The sequence below is a fragment of the Salvelinus namaycush genome, chromosome 29 (assembly GCF_016432855.1).
Source record: "Salvelinus namaycush isolate Seneca chromosome 29, SaNama_1.0, whole genome shotgun sequence".
In the NCBI taxonomy this organism is placed as follows: domain Eukaryota; kingdom Metazoa; phylum Chordata; class Actinopteri; order Salmoniformes; family Salmonidae; genus Salvelinus; species Salvelinus namaycush.
This window is the reverse complement of record NC_052335.1, coordinates 15,592,662-15,610,359: the sequence shown is the minus strand read 5'-3', so window position 1 is coordinate 15,610,359 and position 17,698 is coordinate 15,592,662.

Here is a 17,698-nt window from a genome sequence, read left to right as displayed (position 1 = left end):
TGATGATCCATGGCAAGAAGCCTCCAGTGATGATCCATGGCACGAAGCCTCCAGTGATGATCCATGGCACAAAGCCTCCAGTGATGATCCATGGCACGAAGCCTCATTTTACATTTTTACATTTTAGTCATTTAGCAGACGCTCTTATCCAGAGCGACTTACAGTAGAGTGCATACATTTTATTACATTTTACATACTGAGACAAGGATATCCCTACCGGCCAAACCCTCCCTAACCCGGACGACGCTATGCCAATTGTGCGTCGCCCCACGGACCTCCCGGTTGCGGCCGGCTGCGACAGAGCCTGGGCGTGAACCCAGAGACTCTGGTGGCGCAGCTAGCACTGCGATGCAGTGCCCTAGACCACTGCGCCACCCGGGAGGCCTCCAGTGATGATCCATGGCACGAAGCCTTCAGTGAGGATCCATGGTAAGAGGCCTCCAGTGATGATCCATGGCACGAAGCCTCCAGTGATGATCCATGGCACGAAGCCTCCAGTGAGGAGTTATGGCACGAGGCCTCCAGCGACGCCCTCTAGTCCGGAGCCTCCAGCGACGCCCTCTAGTCCGGAGCCTCCAGCGTCACCCTCTAGTCCGGAGCCTCCAGCGACGCCCTCTAGTCCGGAGCCTCCAGCGACACCCTCTAGTCCGGAGCCTCCAGCGACGCCCTCTAGTCCGGAGCCTCCAGCGACACCCTCTAGTCCGGAGCCTCCAGCGACGCCCTCTAGTCCGGAGCCTCCAGCGACGGGCTTCAGTCCGGAGCTGCCAGAGTCCCCCTCCTGTCCGGAGCAGCCAGAGTCTCCCTCCTGTCCGGAGCAGCCAGAGTCTCCCTCCTGTCCGGAGCAGCCAGAGTCACCCTCCTGTCCGGAGCCGCCAGAGTCACCCTCCTGTCCGGAGCCGCCAGAGTCTCCCTCCTGTCCGGAGCCGCCAGAGTCGCCCTCCTGTTCGGGGCCCGCTGCAAGGGTCCCCAGTCCGGGGTCGGCGGCAAGACTAAGGTGGAGCGGGGTCCACGTCCCGCACCAGAGCCGCCACTGCGGATAGATGCCCACCCAGACCCTCCCCTATAGGTTTAGGTTTTGCGGCCGGAGTCCTTTGGGGGGGGGGGGGGGGGGGGTACTGTCACGCCCTGACCTTAGAGATCCTTTTTATGTCTCTATTTTGGTTGGTCAGGGCGTGAGTTGGGGTGGGCATTCTATGTTGTGTTCTATGTGGTCTAGTTCTATGTGTTTGGCCGGGTGTGGTTCTCAATCAGAGGCAGCTGTCTATCGTTGTCTCTGATTGAGAACCATACTTAGGTAGCCTTTTCCCACCTGTGTTTTTGGGTAGTTGTTTTCTGTCTTTGTGTCTGCACCAGACAGAACTGTTTCGTGTTGGTCTATTTTTGTTATTTTGTCTTAGTGTTCTGAGTTAAATACATTTTAACATGGACACCACGCTGCGTTTTGGTCACCTCCTTCCCAGGACGATCGTTACAACAGGTCAGAGTAAAATGGACAATATGGACTGGAAAATCCGGCTACTCACAACTACTGTCCAGGTGTTTCACCATGTGGGAAAATAAAAATACTTCTGCATTTCCCGTTGTGGAAACACATGGATTCACTCCTGATAAAGTTGAGTAGGTGGTATTCAGAGCTTATTAGTCAAAATGATTAGCCACAGGAATAATAAAGCCAATGCTGTTTTACAAACAGCAGGCCTACCACATGGATGGGCATCACAGGAGGCTGCTGAGGGGAGGACGTCTCATAATAATGGCCGAAACAAAGCAAATGGAATGGAAACAAACACATGAAAACCAGTTTGATGTATTTGATATCATTCCACTCATTCCGCTACAGCCATTACAGCCCATCCTCCCCAATTAAGGTGCCTCCAACCTCCTGTGATGGGCATTCATAAAATTCCATTGTGGGCCGACACTGTAGGCTAAACCCCAGTAAGCACGGACCAATTCCGACGTCGTGTACTGTATATCAAAAAAATTATCATTTGGGGGGGTGTTCTGGACCGGCCTTGATTTCAACATCCACAGACCGGGTCCAAATCTGAACCAAACAGAGACGTCTATGTTTTGTACAGACTTGGTCCGGTCTGGAATGGCCTTGATTTCAAAGTCCACAGACATCCGGTTCGGACCGGCCTTCACTTGGCCCAAACATTTAAACGGACCAAATTTGAACCAATCATAGACATCTATGTTTCACAAGTTTGGACAACACAGTACAGCAGAGTACAGTACATTACATTACAGTACAGTAAAGTACAGTACAGTACACTGGAGCACAGTACAGTACAGTAAAGTATAGTTCAGTACAGTAGAAGAGTACAGCACAATAGAGTAATGTATAAAGTACTGTATTGTACCCTACTTTACTCTAATGTACTCTCTAAATGTCTTTTCAACTTTTGTTCAGAACCTGAAAAAATCCCTGTTTTCAACGCCCGTAAAATACGTGTTTTAAGCGTCTGTGAAATGCATATTTTCACCTTTCTATCAGAACCTAAAATGAACCGCAACGTCTGGAAAAAGACATAATTAAAGACGTCTTCAACATCATTTTGCTTACTGGAACTATTCTAGTTCTGTGGGGGTATACGAGGAGGGCAGCAATTTTTTTTGTCTTGTATTGGTCGGCAGAAGGGCCAAGACCGGGCCTGGTTTTAAAGGTTCATGGATGCCTGCCTGGTGGATGTGAGTGGGTGGGGGGAGTCCAGGTCCAGATCTGCTCCTTTTGTTTTTTCCAGTCTTTTGTCAGAGTAAATTTCTCCAAATTAGTCTGATGCTTCAGACCAGAAGCTCTTGACTGACTGCAGTTCACTGTACTGCTCCCCACTCAACAAATACCCAAGGCAAGAAGAGAGGGTAAAAAACACAGAAATAAGTGTTTTTATTGTCCTTGGTCGAGGAAAACGCTTTGGACATGGTGGTGAAGAAAGACAGTCTCAAGTTGTTATTATGAATGACCCCCAACTGGGAGAGGAACAGAGCTGGGGACAAAGATCACGTCGGAAGAATGATCTTCACTGAGAACTATTCAGAGAGGATGTCTAAAAACCCGAAGAACAATAACCCACATGGACAAAAAATGTGAATTCTTCACTTTCTTCAGGAAGTATTGTAGACTTGAGAGAGAAAAAGTAATTTATTCCCTGTTTATATTTCAAAGCCGAAAGGGGCTAATGCAGTTCACTGATAATAGCAACAATCTTTTATAAATACTGTATGTTGTCATCTTATCTTTTAACTTACGAACCTGTCAGTGAGGCATGGCTCATTCCTCTGCATGGTTTCCAGAGCTGTTCTGTAAACTCCCTAGACTCTGATTACTTTAAAGGTTTGTATATATTTCTATGAGGGCTATACTTGATCTGGACCATGAAAAATAAAGACCACATCTGCTTTTATCAAAGGTATGGCTATAAATGCAAGTGACCTCAGTAATATCCAGTTGAGTTTCTTTCCACACTGTCTGCTATGTTTGGCCTTGCTCCAGTCCTGCAGACCTGGGTATGTAGAACATGTCAACAGGGATAAAGACAGTGTGAAAGTAACCTAACGTAGTAGGCATTGACAGGCACCTGAATGAAGTCTCCTCTTCCAAATTTCAGGGGAGAAAGTTAAGTTGAAATTGCTGTATCCTGAAAATGTCGTTCTTTCCATTTTGTGGATTTGTGTGTATTGTTTTCTATAGTTAGGTATACTGCACGGTTTGAGCTAGAAACAGAAGCATTTCGCTGCCCCTGCGATAACATCAGCAAAATATGTGTACGCGACCAATAAAATTAGATTTGATTTGACTCCATGGAGAGTGGTCTGATGGTGTCCATTGAGTGAAACAGCAATTGAGATTCACCACTTCCCCCTGCTGGGCTGAACGTATTACACACCTGTTCATAACACCTACTGTACTGTACCTTGAGAAAGTTTTCACACCCCTTGAGTTTTTCCACATTTGGTTGTGTTACAGCCTGAATATAAAATGGATTCAATTGAGATTGTGTCACTGGCCTACACACAATACACCATAATGTCCAATTGGAATTATGTTTTTAGAATTATTATTTTTTTGAATTGCTGAAATGTCTTGAGTCAATAAATATTATCCCTTTGTTGAAGCCTAAATAAGTTCAGGAGTAAAAATTGTCTTAACAAGTCACAAAATAAGTTGCATGGACTCACTCTGTGTGCAATAATAGTGTTTAACATGATTTTTAAATAACTACCTCATCTCTGTGCCCCACACATACAATTATCTGTAAGGTTCCTCAGTCGAGCAGTGAATTTCAAACACAGATTCAATGACAAGACCAGATAAGTTTTCCAATGCCTCGCAAAGAAGGGCACTTTCTGGTAGATAGCAAAAAAAGCAGACATTGAATAACCCTTTGAGCAGTGAGCATGTTATTAATTACACTATGGATAGCGTAATAATATACCCAGTCACTACAAAGATACAGGCGTCCTTCCTAACTCAGTTACCGGAGAGAAATGAACCGGCTCAGGGATTATACACCATAAGGCTGTGATAGGAGAAAACTGAGGAAGCATCAACAATTATTTTTTTTTTTTAAATGTAACCTCTATTTAACTAGGCAAGTCAGTTAAGAACAATTTTTATTTACAATGACAGCCTAGTGGGGAACAGTGGGTTAACTGCCTTGCTCAGGGGTAGAACGACAGATTTTTTACCTTGTCAGCTCAGGGATTCGACCCAGCAAATTTCAGTTACTGGTCCAACGCTCTAACCACTAGGCTACCTGCTACCCCAACAACAACATTGTAGTTACTCCACAATACTAACCTAAATGACACAGTGAAAAGAAGAAAGTCTGTATAGAATAAAACAATTCCAAAACATGCATCATGTTTGCAATAAGGTGTAACAGTATAACTTTAGTATGTCCCCTCGCCCCGACCTCGTGCGCAAACCAGGGACCCTCTGCACACATCAACAACAGTCACCCACGAAGCATCGTTACCCATCGGTCCACAAAGGCCGCGGCCCTTGCAGAGCAAAGGGCAACACTACATCTAGGTTTCAGAGCAAGTGACGTAACTGATTGAAACGCTACTAGCGCGTACCCGCTAACTAGCTAGCCATTTCACATCCGTTACACTCACCCCCCTTTCAACCTCCTCCTTTTCCGCAGCAACCAGTGATCCGGGTCAACAGCATCAATGTAACAGTATAACTTTAGTACGTCCCCTCACCCCGACCCGGGCGCGAACCAGGGACCCTCTGGACACATCAACAACGGTCACCCACGAAGCGTCGTTACCCATCGCTCCACAAAAGCCGCGGCCCTTGCAGAGCAAAGGGCAACACTACATCTAGGTTTCAGAGCAAGTGACGTAACTGATTGAAACGCTACTAGCGCGTACCCGCTAACTAGCTAGCCATTTCACATCCGTTACAAAGGCACCAAAGTAAAATTGCAAAAGATATCCTGAATACAAAGCATTGTTTGTGGTAAATCCAACACAACACTTCACTGAGTACCAATCTTCATATTTTCAAGCGTGGTGGTGGCTGCATCATGTTATGGTTGTGTATGCTTGTCATCGACAGGAACTAGGGAGTATTTTAGGATAAAAAGAAACAGAATAGAGCTAAGCACAGGCAAATTCACCTTTCAGCAGGACAATAACCTAAAACACAAGGCCAAATATACACTGGAGTTGCTTAGCAAGACAACATTGAATGTTCCTGAGTGAGTGGCCTAGTTACAGTTTTGACTTAAATCAGCTTGAAAATCTATGGTAAGACTTGAAAATGGCAAAAAATTACAATCAAATGCATTTTAAACCCACCTAGAAACACAACAAAATGTGGACAAAGTCAAGGGATGTGAATACGTTCTGAAGGCACTGTATGTGTAGGGCACCTCCCGAAGTGACTCTTCTTATCAACTGTATGCAAGAATTTCCTATGTGTTGTTGTAGGAATTCACCATTCTCTGTGTTGATCTTGCCAACCCCCCATTATCTCACCTCTGAGAAGCAGAGGTGACATCATGTAGGTCTGATATCTGATTGGAGGTTAACTTCACAGTAATACTATTGGTCAACAATTCATATTTCGAATCCAAGCAACTCAGATGCTTATACGAGGGTATTGGATTCATTGTTCTTCCTCTTATTTGTTCCTGACCTGCTGTGGTGAGACATTCTTTCTTTCTCCACCTCATGGACTTTTGGGGCATAGCCTTTCAGGCTATGGTTTCTCTCTCTCTGACCATGCTTAGAATAATGTCTTGTAATGCTTGTTAATGCTTTGTAAATGAAGCTTTATGCCTTGAATGTGAATCCAATCATTTTACAAAGTAATTAAATACACTTGTATTTAAAACTCCATTCTCAGACATTTCTTCATTGTCTATTAGTGTAATTCAACCATAGTCTCTTGCATATTGCTAATGATCTTTATGGAGTCAGTGTCACGTTCCTGACCTGTTTTCTGTTATTTTTGTATGTGTTTAGTTGGTCAGGGCGTGAGTTGGGGTGGGCATTCTATGTTTTGTGTTTCTATGTTTAGGTCATTGGTAATTAGCCTTATATGGTTCTCAATCAGGGACAGGTGTTTGACGTTTCCTCTGATTGAGAACCATATAAAGGTAGGCTGTTCACACTGTTTGTTTGCGGGTGGTTGTCTTCCGTGTCTGTATGTCTGTTCGTACCACACGGGACTGTAGCGTTTTGTTTGTAGTCTGTACCTGTTCGTGCGTTCTTCGTGTTATTATGTCAGTTCTCTAGTTCAGGTCTGTCTACGTTCGTTTTGTTATTTTGTAATCTTTCCAAGTGTTTTTTCGTGTTCGTGTTCGTCGTTTAATAAATCATGATGTTTTCAAAACCCGCTGCATTTTGGTCTGATCCCTACTCCTCCTCTTCAGACGAAGAGGAGGAGAGAAACCGTTACAGTCAGATAAACATTTTTATAGGCTAATTGCATGTGAGGTATATACAGTGCCTTCAGAAAGTTTTCATACCCCTTGACATTTTCCACATTTTGTTACGTTAAAGTCTTATTCTAAAATTGTTTCAATGTTTTCATCAATCTACACACAATATCCCATTTGGGGAGTTTCCCCCATTCTTCTCTGCAGATCCTGTCTAAAGCTCTGTCAAGTTGGATGGGGAGCGTTGCTGCACAGCTACTTTCAGATCTCTCAAGAAATGTTCAATCAGGTTCAAGTCTGGGCTCTGGCTGAGCCACTATAGGACATTGAGAGACTCCTCGTTGTCTTGGCTGTGTACTTAGGGTCGTTGTCCTGTTGGAAGGTGAACCTTCACCCCAGTCTGAGGTTCTGAGCGCTCTGGAGCAGGTTTTAATCAAGGATCTCTCTGTACTTTGCGACATTCATCTTTGCCTCGATCCTGACTAGTCTCCCAGTCCCTGCCGCTGAAAAATATCCCCACAGCATGATGCTGCCACCACTTTACTTCACCGTAGGGATGTTGCCAGGTTTCCTCCAGATGTGACGCTTGGCATTCAGGTCAAAGAGTTCATTCTTGGTTTCATCAGACCAGAGAATCTTGTTTCTCATGGTTTGAGAGTCTTTAGGTGCCTTTTGGCAAACTCCAAGCGGGCTGTCATGTGCCTTTTACTAAGGAGTGGCTTCCGTCTGGCCACTCTACAATAAAGGCCTGATTGGTGGAGTGCTGCAGAGATGGTTGTCCTTCTGGAAGGTTCTCCCATCTCCACAGAGGAACTCTAAAGCTCGGTCAGAGTGACCATCTGGTTCTTGGTCACCTCCCTGACCAAGGCCCTTCTCCCTCGATTGCTCAGTTTAGCCGGACGGCCAGCTCTAGGAAGAGTCTTGGTGGTTCCAAACTTCTTCCATTTAAGAATTATGGAGGCCACTGTGTTCTTGGGGACTTTCAATGATGCAGACATTTTATGGTACTCTTCCCCAGATCTGTGCCGCGACACAATCCTATCTTGGAGCTCTACGGACTATCCCTTCAACCTCATGGCTTGGTTTTTACTCTGACATGCACTGTCAACTGTGGGACCTTATATAGACAGGTGTTTGCCTTTCAAAATCATGTCCAATCAATTGAATTTACCACGGGTGGACTCCAATCAAGTTGTAGAAACATCTCAAGGATGATCAATGGAAACAGGATGCAGCTGAGCTCAATTTCGAGTCTCATAGCGAAGGGTCTGAATACTTATGTAAATAAGGTATCTGTTTTTATGTTTAATACATTTGCTAAAATTCTAAAAACCTGTTTTCACTTTGTCATTATGGGGTAGTGTGTGTAGATTTCTGTGTATTTTTATTTAAAAATCAAGGGGTCTGAATACTTTCAAGAAGGCCCTGTATAATCTAATGTATATTAACATATCAAATATTACTGTCACGTTCCTGACCTGTTTTCTGTTGTTTGGTATGTGTTTAATTGGTCAGGGCGTGAGTTTTGGGTGGGTAGTCTATGTTATGTGTTTTCTATGTTGGGTTAATGGGTTGCCTGGTATGGCTCTCAATTAGAGGCAGGTGTTTGGCGTTTCCTCTGATTGAGAGTCATATTAAGGTAGGTTGTTTCACATTGTTTGTTGTGGGTGGTTGTCTTCCGTGTCAGTACATGTTACCACACGGGACTGTTTTCGGTTTGTCTGTTCCTGTTCGTGTGTTCTTCGTTTCATGTAAGTTCGTAAGTTTAGGTCTGTTTAGTTCGTTTTGTTATTTTGTTTTCTAAAGTGTTATTTTGTGTTTCGTCGTTTGTCTAATAAATCATTATGTCCACATACCTCGCTGCGTGTTGGTCTGATCCATGCTCCTCCTCATCCGAGGAGGAGGAATATGACGACGATCGTTACAGAACCACCCACCAAACCCAGATCAAGCAGCGGGTTAACGGACAGCAACGACAGCAGCAGTGGGTCAAGGAGGATTGGACATGGGAAGAGATTCTGGACGGAGAAGGACCCTGGGCAGAGCCAGAGGAGTGTCGCCGTCCCAAGGCGGAGCTGGAGGCATCTAAAGCGGAGAGGCGACGATATGAGGAGGCAGCACGGAAGCAAGGCTGGAAGCCCGCAAGTACAACCCAAAAATTTCTTGGGGGGGGGCTAAAGGGTAGTGTGGCGAAGTCAGGTAGGAGACCTGCGCCAACTTCCCAGGCTTACCGTGGAGAGCGAGAGTACGGGCAGACACCGTGTTACGCAGTAGAGCGCATGGTGTCTCCTGTACGTGTTCATAGCCCGGTGCGGGTTATTCCACCTCCCCGCACTAGCCGGGCTAGAGTGAGCATTGAGCCAAGTGCCATGAAGCCGGCTCAACATATCTGGCCTCCAGTACGTCTCCTCGGGCCGGTGTACATGGCACCAGCCTTACGCATGGTGTCCCCGGTTCGCCAACACAGCCCAGTGCGGGTTATTCCACCTCCCCGCACTGGACGGGCTACGGGGAGCATGCAACCAGGTAAGGTTGGGCAGGCTCAGTGCTCAAAGGAGCCAGTACGCCTGCACGGTCCGGTATATCCGGCGCCACCTTCCCGCCCCAGCTCAGTACCACCAGTGCCTACACCACGCACCAGGCTTCCAGTGCGTCTCCAGAGCCCTGTTCCTCCTCCACGCACTCTCCCTGTGGTGCGTGTCTCAAGCTCAGTGCCTCCAGTTTCGGCACCACGCATCAAGCCTCCTGTGCGTCTCCAGAGCCCTGTACGCACTGTTCCTTCTCCCCGCACTCGCCCTGAGGTGCGTGCCCTCAGCCCGGTACCTCCAGTTCCGGTACCACGCACCAGTCCTATAGTGCGCATCGAGAGTCCAGTGTGCCCTGTTCCTGCTCCCCGCACTAGCCTTGAGGTGCGTGTCTCCAGTCCGGTACCACCAGTTCCGGCACCACGCACCAGGCCTACTGTGCGCCTCAGCAGGTCAGAGTCGGCTGTCTGCCCAACGCCGCCTGCACTGCTCGTCTGCCCAGCACCGTCTGAGCCATCTGTCTGCCCAGCACCGTCTGAGCCATCTGTCTGCCCAGCACCGTCTGAGCCATCTGTCTGCCCAGCGCCGTCTGAGCCATCTGTCTGCCCAGCGCCGTCTGAGCCATCTGTCTGCCCAGCGCCGTCTGAGCCATCTGTCTGCCCAGCGCCATCTGAGCCATCCGTCTGTCCAGTGCCTTCTGAGCCATCCGTCTGTCCAGCGCCTTCTGAGCCATCCGTCTGCCCAGCGCCTTCTGAGCCATCCGTCTGCCCAGCGCCTTCTGAGCCATCCGTCTGCCCAGCGCCTTCTGAGCCATCCTTCTGCCACGAGTCATTAGTGCCGCCTGTCTGTCCCGAGCCATTAGAGCCGTCCGTCAGTCAGGAGCCGCTAGAGCCGTCCGTCAGTCAGGAGTTGCCAGAGCCGCCAGCCAGTCAGGAGCTGCCAGAGCCGCCATCCAGTCAGAAGCTGCCAGAGCCGCCAGCCAGTCAGGAGCTGCCAGAGCCGCCAGCCAGTCAGGAGCTGCCAGAGCCGCCAGCCAGTCAGGAGCTGCCAGAACCGCCAGCCAGTCAGGAGCTGCCAGAGCTGCCCTACAGTCATGAGCTGCCCTACAGTCATGAGCTGCCCTTCAGTCATGAGCTGCCCTTCAGTCATGAGCTGCCCTCCAGTCATGAGCTGCCCTCCAGTCATGAGCTGCCCTCCAGTCATGAGCTGCCCTACAGTTATGAGCTGCCCTACAGTTATGAGCTGCCCTCCAGTCATGAGCTGCCCTCCAGTCATGAGCTGCCCTCCAGTCATGAGCTGCCCTCCAGTCATGAGCTGCCCTCCAGTCATGAGCTGCCCTTCAGTCATGAGCTGCCCTACAGTCATGAGCTGCCCTACAGTCATGAGCTGCCCTACAGTCATGAGCTGCCCTACAGTCATGAGCTGCCCTCCAGTCATGAGCTGCCCTCCAGTCATGAGCTGCCACTCAGTCCGGAGCTGCCACTCAGTCCGGAGCTGCCACCCAGTCCGGAGCTGCCACCCAGTCCGGAGCTGCCACTCAGTCCGGAGCTGCCATTAGTACAGAGTTGTCCCTCTGTCCTAAGCTACCTCTCTGTCCGGAGCTACCTCTCTGTCCGGAGCTACCTCTCTGTCCTGAGCTACCTCTCTGTCCTGAGCTACCTCTCTGTCCTGAGCTACCTCTCTGTCCTGAGCTACCTCTCTGTCCTGAGCTGTCTCCTCTATGTAGGAGGGGCCTTAGTGAAGGTTCCTGGACCATGGTCGGGGGCGAGGGTCGCCACTCAAAGGACGCGAAGGAGAGGGACAAAGACAGTGGTGGAGTGGTGTCCTCGTCCACCGCCGGAGCCGCCACCGCGGACAGATGCCCACCCAGACCCTCCCCTTGAGTTGTAGGGGTGCGCCCGGAGTTCGCACCTTGAGGGGGGGGGTTCTGTCACGTTCCTGACCTGTTTTCTGTTGTTTGGTATGTGTTTAATTGGTCAGGGCGTGAGTTTTGGGTGGGTAGTCTATGTTATGTGTTTTCTATGTTGGGTTAATGGGTTGCCTGGTATGGCTCTCAATTAGAGGCAGGTGTTTGGCGTTTCCTCTGATTGAGAGTCATATTAAGGTAGGTTGTTTCACATTGTTTGTTGTGGGTGGTTGTCTTCCGTGTCAGTACATGTTACCACACGGGACTGTTTTCGGTTTGTCTGTTCCTGTTCGTGTGTTCTTCGTTTCATGTAAGTTCGTAAGTTTAGGTCTGTTTAGTTCGTTTTGTTATTTTGTTTTCTAAAGTGTTATTTTGTGTTTCGTCGTTTGTCTAATAAATCATTATGTCCACATACCTCGCTGCGTGTTGGTCTGATCCATGCTCCTCCTCATCCGAGGAGGAGGAATATGACGACGATCGTTACAATTACTGCCCACTACATATGTAGTAAGTACCCTTGCACGAGCCTTGGCGGGTGCAAGCTAGTATGGCTTTTAGGAACAGGAGCCTATCTCCTGTTTCTGTAGCGTGAGGCAGCTTGATGCACAAGTACACCCCCTGGAGGGACACTAGTGTATCGCAGGGCCTTACCTCCATTCTGTCTCCTTAATGCTGAATGCCAAGCAGAGATGTACCGGATCCAATTTTTACAGTCTTTGGTATGACTCGGCCAGGGATCCAACTCGCAACCTTTCATTTTCAGAGTGGGCACTCTAACCACAAGGCCACAAAGTTGGTATAGCACCTATTAGACTTCTGCTCAATTAGGTCCATGAGAGGCACTTGGTGTGCGATTGTTAAGTTTCCCAAGGCAGTGAGCAGAGACCTTTGTCAAACTGAAAATGTCACTCATGACTCATGTCTCGATGGTCTACCTCCATATTGACAATCCACTCCCACCTCCACATTCTGACCACTCAGAATATTCTTTTTAAAAAATTATTTTTTTTAAATTTAATTTTACCCCCTTTTCTCCCCAATTTCGTGGTATCCAATTGTTAGTAATTACTATCTTGTCTCATCGCTACAACTCCCGTACGGGCTCGGGAGAGACGAAGGTCGAAAGCCATGCGTCCTCCGAAACACAACCCAACCAAGCCGCACTGCTTCTTAACACAGCGCACCTCCAACCCGGAAGCCAGCCGCACCAATGTGTCGGAGGAAACACCGTGCACCTGGTTCCCTTGGTTAGCGCACACTGCGCCCGGCCTGCCACAGGAGTTGCTGGTGCGCGATGAGACAAGGATATCCCTACCGGCCAAACCCTCCCTAACCCGGACGACGCTAGGCCAATTGTGCGTCGCCCCCACGGACCTCCCGGTCGCGGCCGGCTGCGACAGAGCCTGGGCGCGAACCCAGAGTCTCTGGTGGCGTAGCTAGCGCTGCGATGCAGTGCCCTAGACCACTGCGCCACCTGGGAGCACTCCTGATTCTTGAGACTCAAAGGACTCTAAAGGGTCAACCCAATACATAAGGGTAGAATCACTCATGCTCCATCGAGCAAGATTCTGGCATATTTGCTATAGTGCAGGCTAAAAGCAAGTAATCTTGGCTCTCCCCGCTGTGCTGAGAGAGATTAAAGTGCCAGTTCCTGTATGTTTAATGGTGCTGGTCAGCGCTGAGGTCACATGACCACCTGTGGGCCACCTGTGGGCAGCTTTCACCACTGAGGAGATCTGTGGCAGGAAACCATCTAGTCTGTGTGAGAATGCCGCTCTGGGGTACCTCTGCAACACACAAAGAGGAAGTGAACAGCAAAGGGACAACAGCAGTGGTGGGAATCTAATCTGGGTAGTGCTTCACAGATCTGCACAGCATGAGAAACCCTGACATCATACCAGAGACCTCTTGCAACTTAATTGAATCATCGGTTATGTTTGTTGTCCCTGAAACCATTTGGTGGAGATGTAGTGACGGTCCTGTGCCAGGTCGATGTAACCTTTGGTGAAGCTTGATTGTTATTCCTTCCTGGGCAGCCCTCCTACTGAAATCTAATCAAGTCTCAGCAGAGGCACGAACTTAAACTAAATACACAACACAAATAGACACAAGAACATTTGGATACACAAGCACTTCGGTTCAGCCAATATGGAAACGTTTTATCTTTGTATACCTCAGGCTCTTAATAATATTTTCCTTTTTACAAAAATGGGTCTTCTCACTGGCCACCTCCCGGGGGTGACCCTTTTAAAGGTCAGACAAACACAACTCAACCAAAGAATAATACTGACCTCAGGAGATACTCCAGAAGCTCCAAACTAAAACAAAAACGCACCCCGCTGCAGGAAGAGTTGAAAAGTTTTCAAACATTTAAATGAGAGCTCTCAGGAGCCTATAGCGTCATTGTATCACAGGCGATGTGTCCTGCATTGCATTTACATTAATGGACCCAGGGGCCAGCTGCTGGTGGCACGCAAAGCACAAAGTTTGTGTTTGTGTGTGAGATCATTTGTATTTCTGTGAGTAGTATGTCTGTGTTTCTGTGCCTGTGTGTGTGTGTGTGTGTGTGTGTGTGTGTGTGTGTGTGTGTGTGTGTGTGTGTGTGTGTGTGTGTGTGTGTGTGTGTGTGTGTGTGTGTGTGTGTGTGTGTGTGTGTGTGTGTGTGTGTGTGTGTGTGAGAAACAAAGGCGACATTGGAGTACGTGAGGATAGAAGCTGGCGCTCTGGGAGAGCCAAGCGGAGGGAGAAGGAGAGGATAAGCACCTCTCCAAAGAGCATTGATTTTTCACAGGCCCCTTCATTTGGCAGACAAGGGTATGGGAGGGGTGCTTGGCTGGGCAGAGAGAGTGGGAGAAAGACAGTGAAAGGGGGGATACACTTGTTGGTGCTCAGATGGGTGAAGTTTCACGTCGCTGGCACATCAAGGCACCGCCTGGCATCACATCAAAAGATGAGCGGTGAACACACACTGTGGAGATTGTGAATGTCATCATTCAGTCATGTCTCTCTCTTTCAGGCTGGACTTGGAGCTGACTGACAGGACAGAGTCTGAGAGGACTGCTTTTCTAGTAAATCTATGTCTGTGTGCTTTGCTAGTTTTATTTCATACTTCATTTTACAGAAAGGGGCCTTTTTGCAAAGCCCCTTTTCTCCAAATAGGCTAATTGTGTCCAGTTGACTTCATTGGATGCAACAGCCCTTACAAGTTACTCACCCTGGAAAGCCTCTTAGTGACAGCTACACCTTAATTGCATACCAGACTGTGCCCATCAATTTGGAGAAATCCAGACATTCCACTGCATGGGAATGAAAGAAACTAGCTTTGCCGTGCTTCAAGTACGAGATAGGATCATGAGCATTGAAGAATTGGTTAGATTTTAACATAGACATGGACCCAGTAATTTATTACTGGAGTCTTGCCAATCTCTTATATTTTGGGGTTCTTCCTTGGGGTAACAGCCAATAGATCATCCCCATTGGCAAAACATTGATTGCAAAACAAACTATTATGCTATGTCTTCCCACAATGACATTAAGTAGTGATGGGGGATCACGAAGCAGGGTTGCGTGTGGCTTCATTCTCTCTATTTTGGTTCATCTGACCATTTCATGTTGTGCTTAGCAGTTTTTCCAGAGGAGCAGGGTTAGGAAGGTAAAATATCCACACAGCCATAACTTCCCACCATGACATTAAACCAGGAAAGGGCAACCAGTACCCCATTTTGAAGCCCCCCCCACCCCAAAATGTGTAAAACAGCAAATGTTCATCTTCACCCCATAGCAGAATGAGCAGAATTGCATGAAATGAGTTAGAGAAGGTTTTGCAATTTTCTCCGGCCCATGGCAAAATGTGTAGAATTGCATGAAATGAACTCTAAAATGTAAATAAATGTATCTCTGCTGTCAAGAGAGGGGCCACTAAAATGTTTTGCTCACAATGTGTGTGTGTGTGGGGGGGGGGGGGTATGGATGTGGGTACACAGACCAGCGAGAAACTGCGGCCCCTCATGGTGAGTTCAGATTTTTTGTGGCCCCCACCCCCATCAAAGTTGCCTCAAAGTTGCCTATTAAACCAACATTGCCTCAGTGTCCCCCAGTGCTCACTATGAAAATGTCAGAGCAGCTCTTTTCATCCGAGCGAAATCCTATATGATTTACTCCCTGTTCCTCTGCCGAGGCGCCTGTTTGTATAGCACTGTGTTTCATTTGAATATCAAAGCCCACGAGAAGGTGTCCAGACACTTTAAATGCCATTTTTTGGGGCGTCTTTCAAGAAATGTAACTGATTAAGTGTCCACGACGAAAGGAGAGGGTCACCAAAACAATGCCTCTTTTTAGGTTCCGCCATTGGGATGAAATTAAATTGGTTGAATTTTTGAATAGCGGACCACTAGAGTTTGTGCAACAAAGCTGTGAGTGTTAACATGCCTCTGACACCCCCTTGTCACATTCCAGCACATTCAGTCTCCATACTGCTCTTCCTGTCAAAGTGTACATGGTGACTATGGGAAATACTGAGGAGAGAGAGACACACTGGGGCCCCTGGTGACAGTTGTCACAATGCAAAAAGACAAATGGGTGAAAAAAGTATTGTAAATCATTCAGGAAACAAAACATCAAATGCTCTGTTTGACAAATGGGTGACTTGTCCTTGTTGAATCCTTTATTTCAAGGAATAAGCTAAATTCCAATGTTGTGTTCCAATGCTCTGCCTCAATCCAATATCAGTGAAAAAACAGGAATTCATCCAGACAGGTTTTGTCATCTCAATCAATGCATTAAATGAATCATAATAATTGATTGGATTTATATAGGGCCTTTCCACCTACAGTAGGGTCTTCTACAACCAATGTGTAGCACCCACTTGGGTGATGCACGGCAACCACTTTGTGCCAAAACGCTCATCACACATCAGCTATCATGGTTAAAACTGATATATGTCAATTGGGAATCAGGGGGATGATTAGGTGGCCATGATTGAATGGGGACAGAACACAGGGGTAAAACACCCTTACTTTCACAACCAGTGTCATGAGATCTTTACACCCACTTAACGTCTCATCCGAAAGACGGCATTCTACACGGGCAAATTCCCTTTCACTGCCTTGGGCATTAAGATCTCCTTAGACCAGAGGGAAGTGTGCCCACTACTGGCCTTCCAACATCACTTCCAGCAGCATCTGGTCTCCCATGTAGGGACTGACCATGACCAACCCTGCTTAGTTTCAGAGACAAGCCACCAGTAGGATGCAGGGTGCTATGCTGCTGACTTTATCTCCACTAAAATGGAGAAAGGCATTGCTATTGTCCTGGAATTTATTTCTTTCCTCTATGTGTGTTATGTTGACCTCTCTCTGAGGCAGATCCTGAAAATGAGGTACACCTGTAAATCATGTGAGATCGCCCTACATTTTCAAAGGGGCTCCAGGCCATATCAATGGTTTCCCTTTCACAAATTCCCAAATGAATAATTCTACTGAAGGTGTCAAAAATCAAAGGGATGGTAAAACCAAGGGGCAGGGGTGTAGAGGCCAAGAATATTATTCTTGGATTTATGCTTTTGGACTTGCACAGAAGAGGTGACCAGCCCATCCCTCCCCTTCCACTGGGAAAAGACTTGAGTAAATCAGCAGTCTATGCAATTTTATGTAGTTAGTTGTTAAACTAAGTTGGCTGAGAGCATTGAGTTCATTCAGACCCCTGACAACAAAATACCTCTAGCCTATAAGCAGATCTTACCACAATGAATGGTTTCTTTCATGTCAGTGACAGAACCCATCTAAATCCTGAATGAAAGAAAACAAAAACATAACAGTTCTGTTCTATGGTCTTTATTCTTCTTTAATTAATCGCTGTGCGGTTTCTGTGACGTTTATCATCAACCTGCTTTAATGCTCTCTGTCCTCTGCTTATGTAGGAGGCAGAGGCATGCAATGGTCTGATAACACTATCAAGCATCAGCTGAGTCTCTTTATCTGGCTGTCTGGGCTTAACAAATCCACCTCTATCTTTGTTTTTTTGTAACAAAGTCAGGACATGTTCCTGCATTGTCTTTCTCAATACCTCATCCTTTCATCTGACAATGAGTTAGAGCATAGCAACGATATCTACATCCCTATCCTTGCCGACACGATGTAAATCTTAACAACAGCAATGGGAGAAACCAAATGCGTTGAGAACTTTGTGGTCCAATAGACATGTTATATGTTCGTATACATTACAGAACTATACCTTGCACGGGCACATGCTGATAAATTTGGACTTACATCCTCACATGGGTACAAATCACAGCGTGCATGTGCTGCACACATCTGGATGTGCTGTGCTTCCTTTACATGACCAATCGTAAATTCAGAGGGACGTGAAGT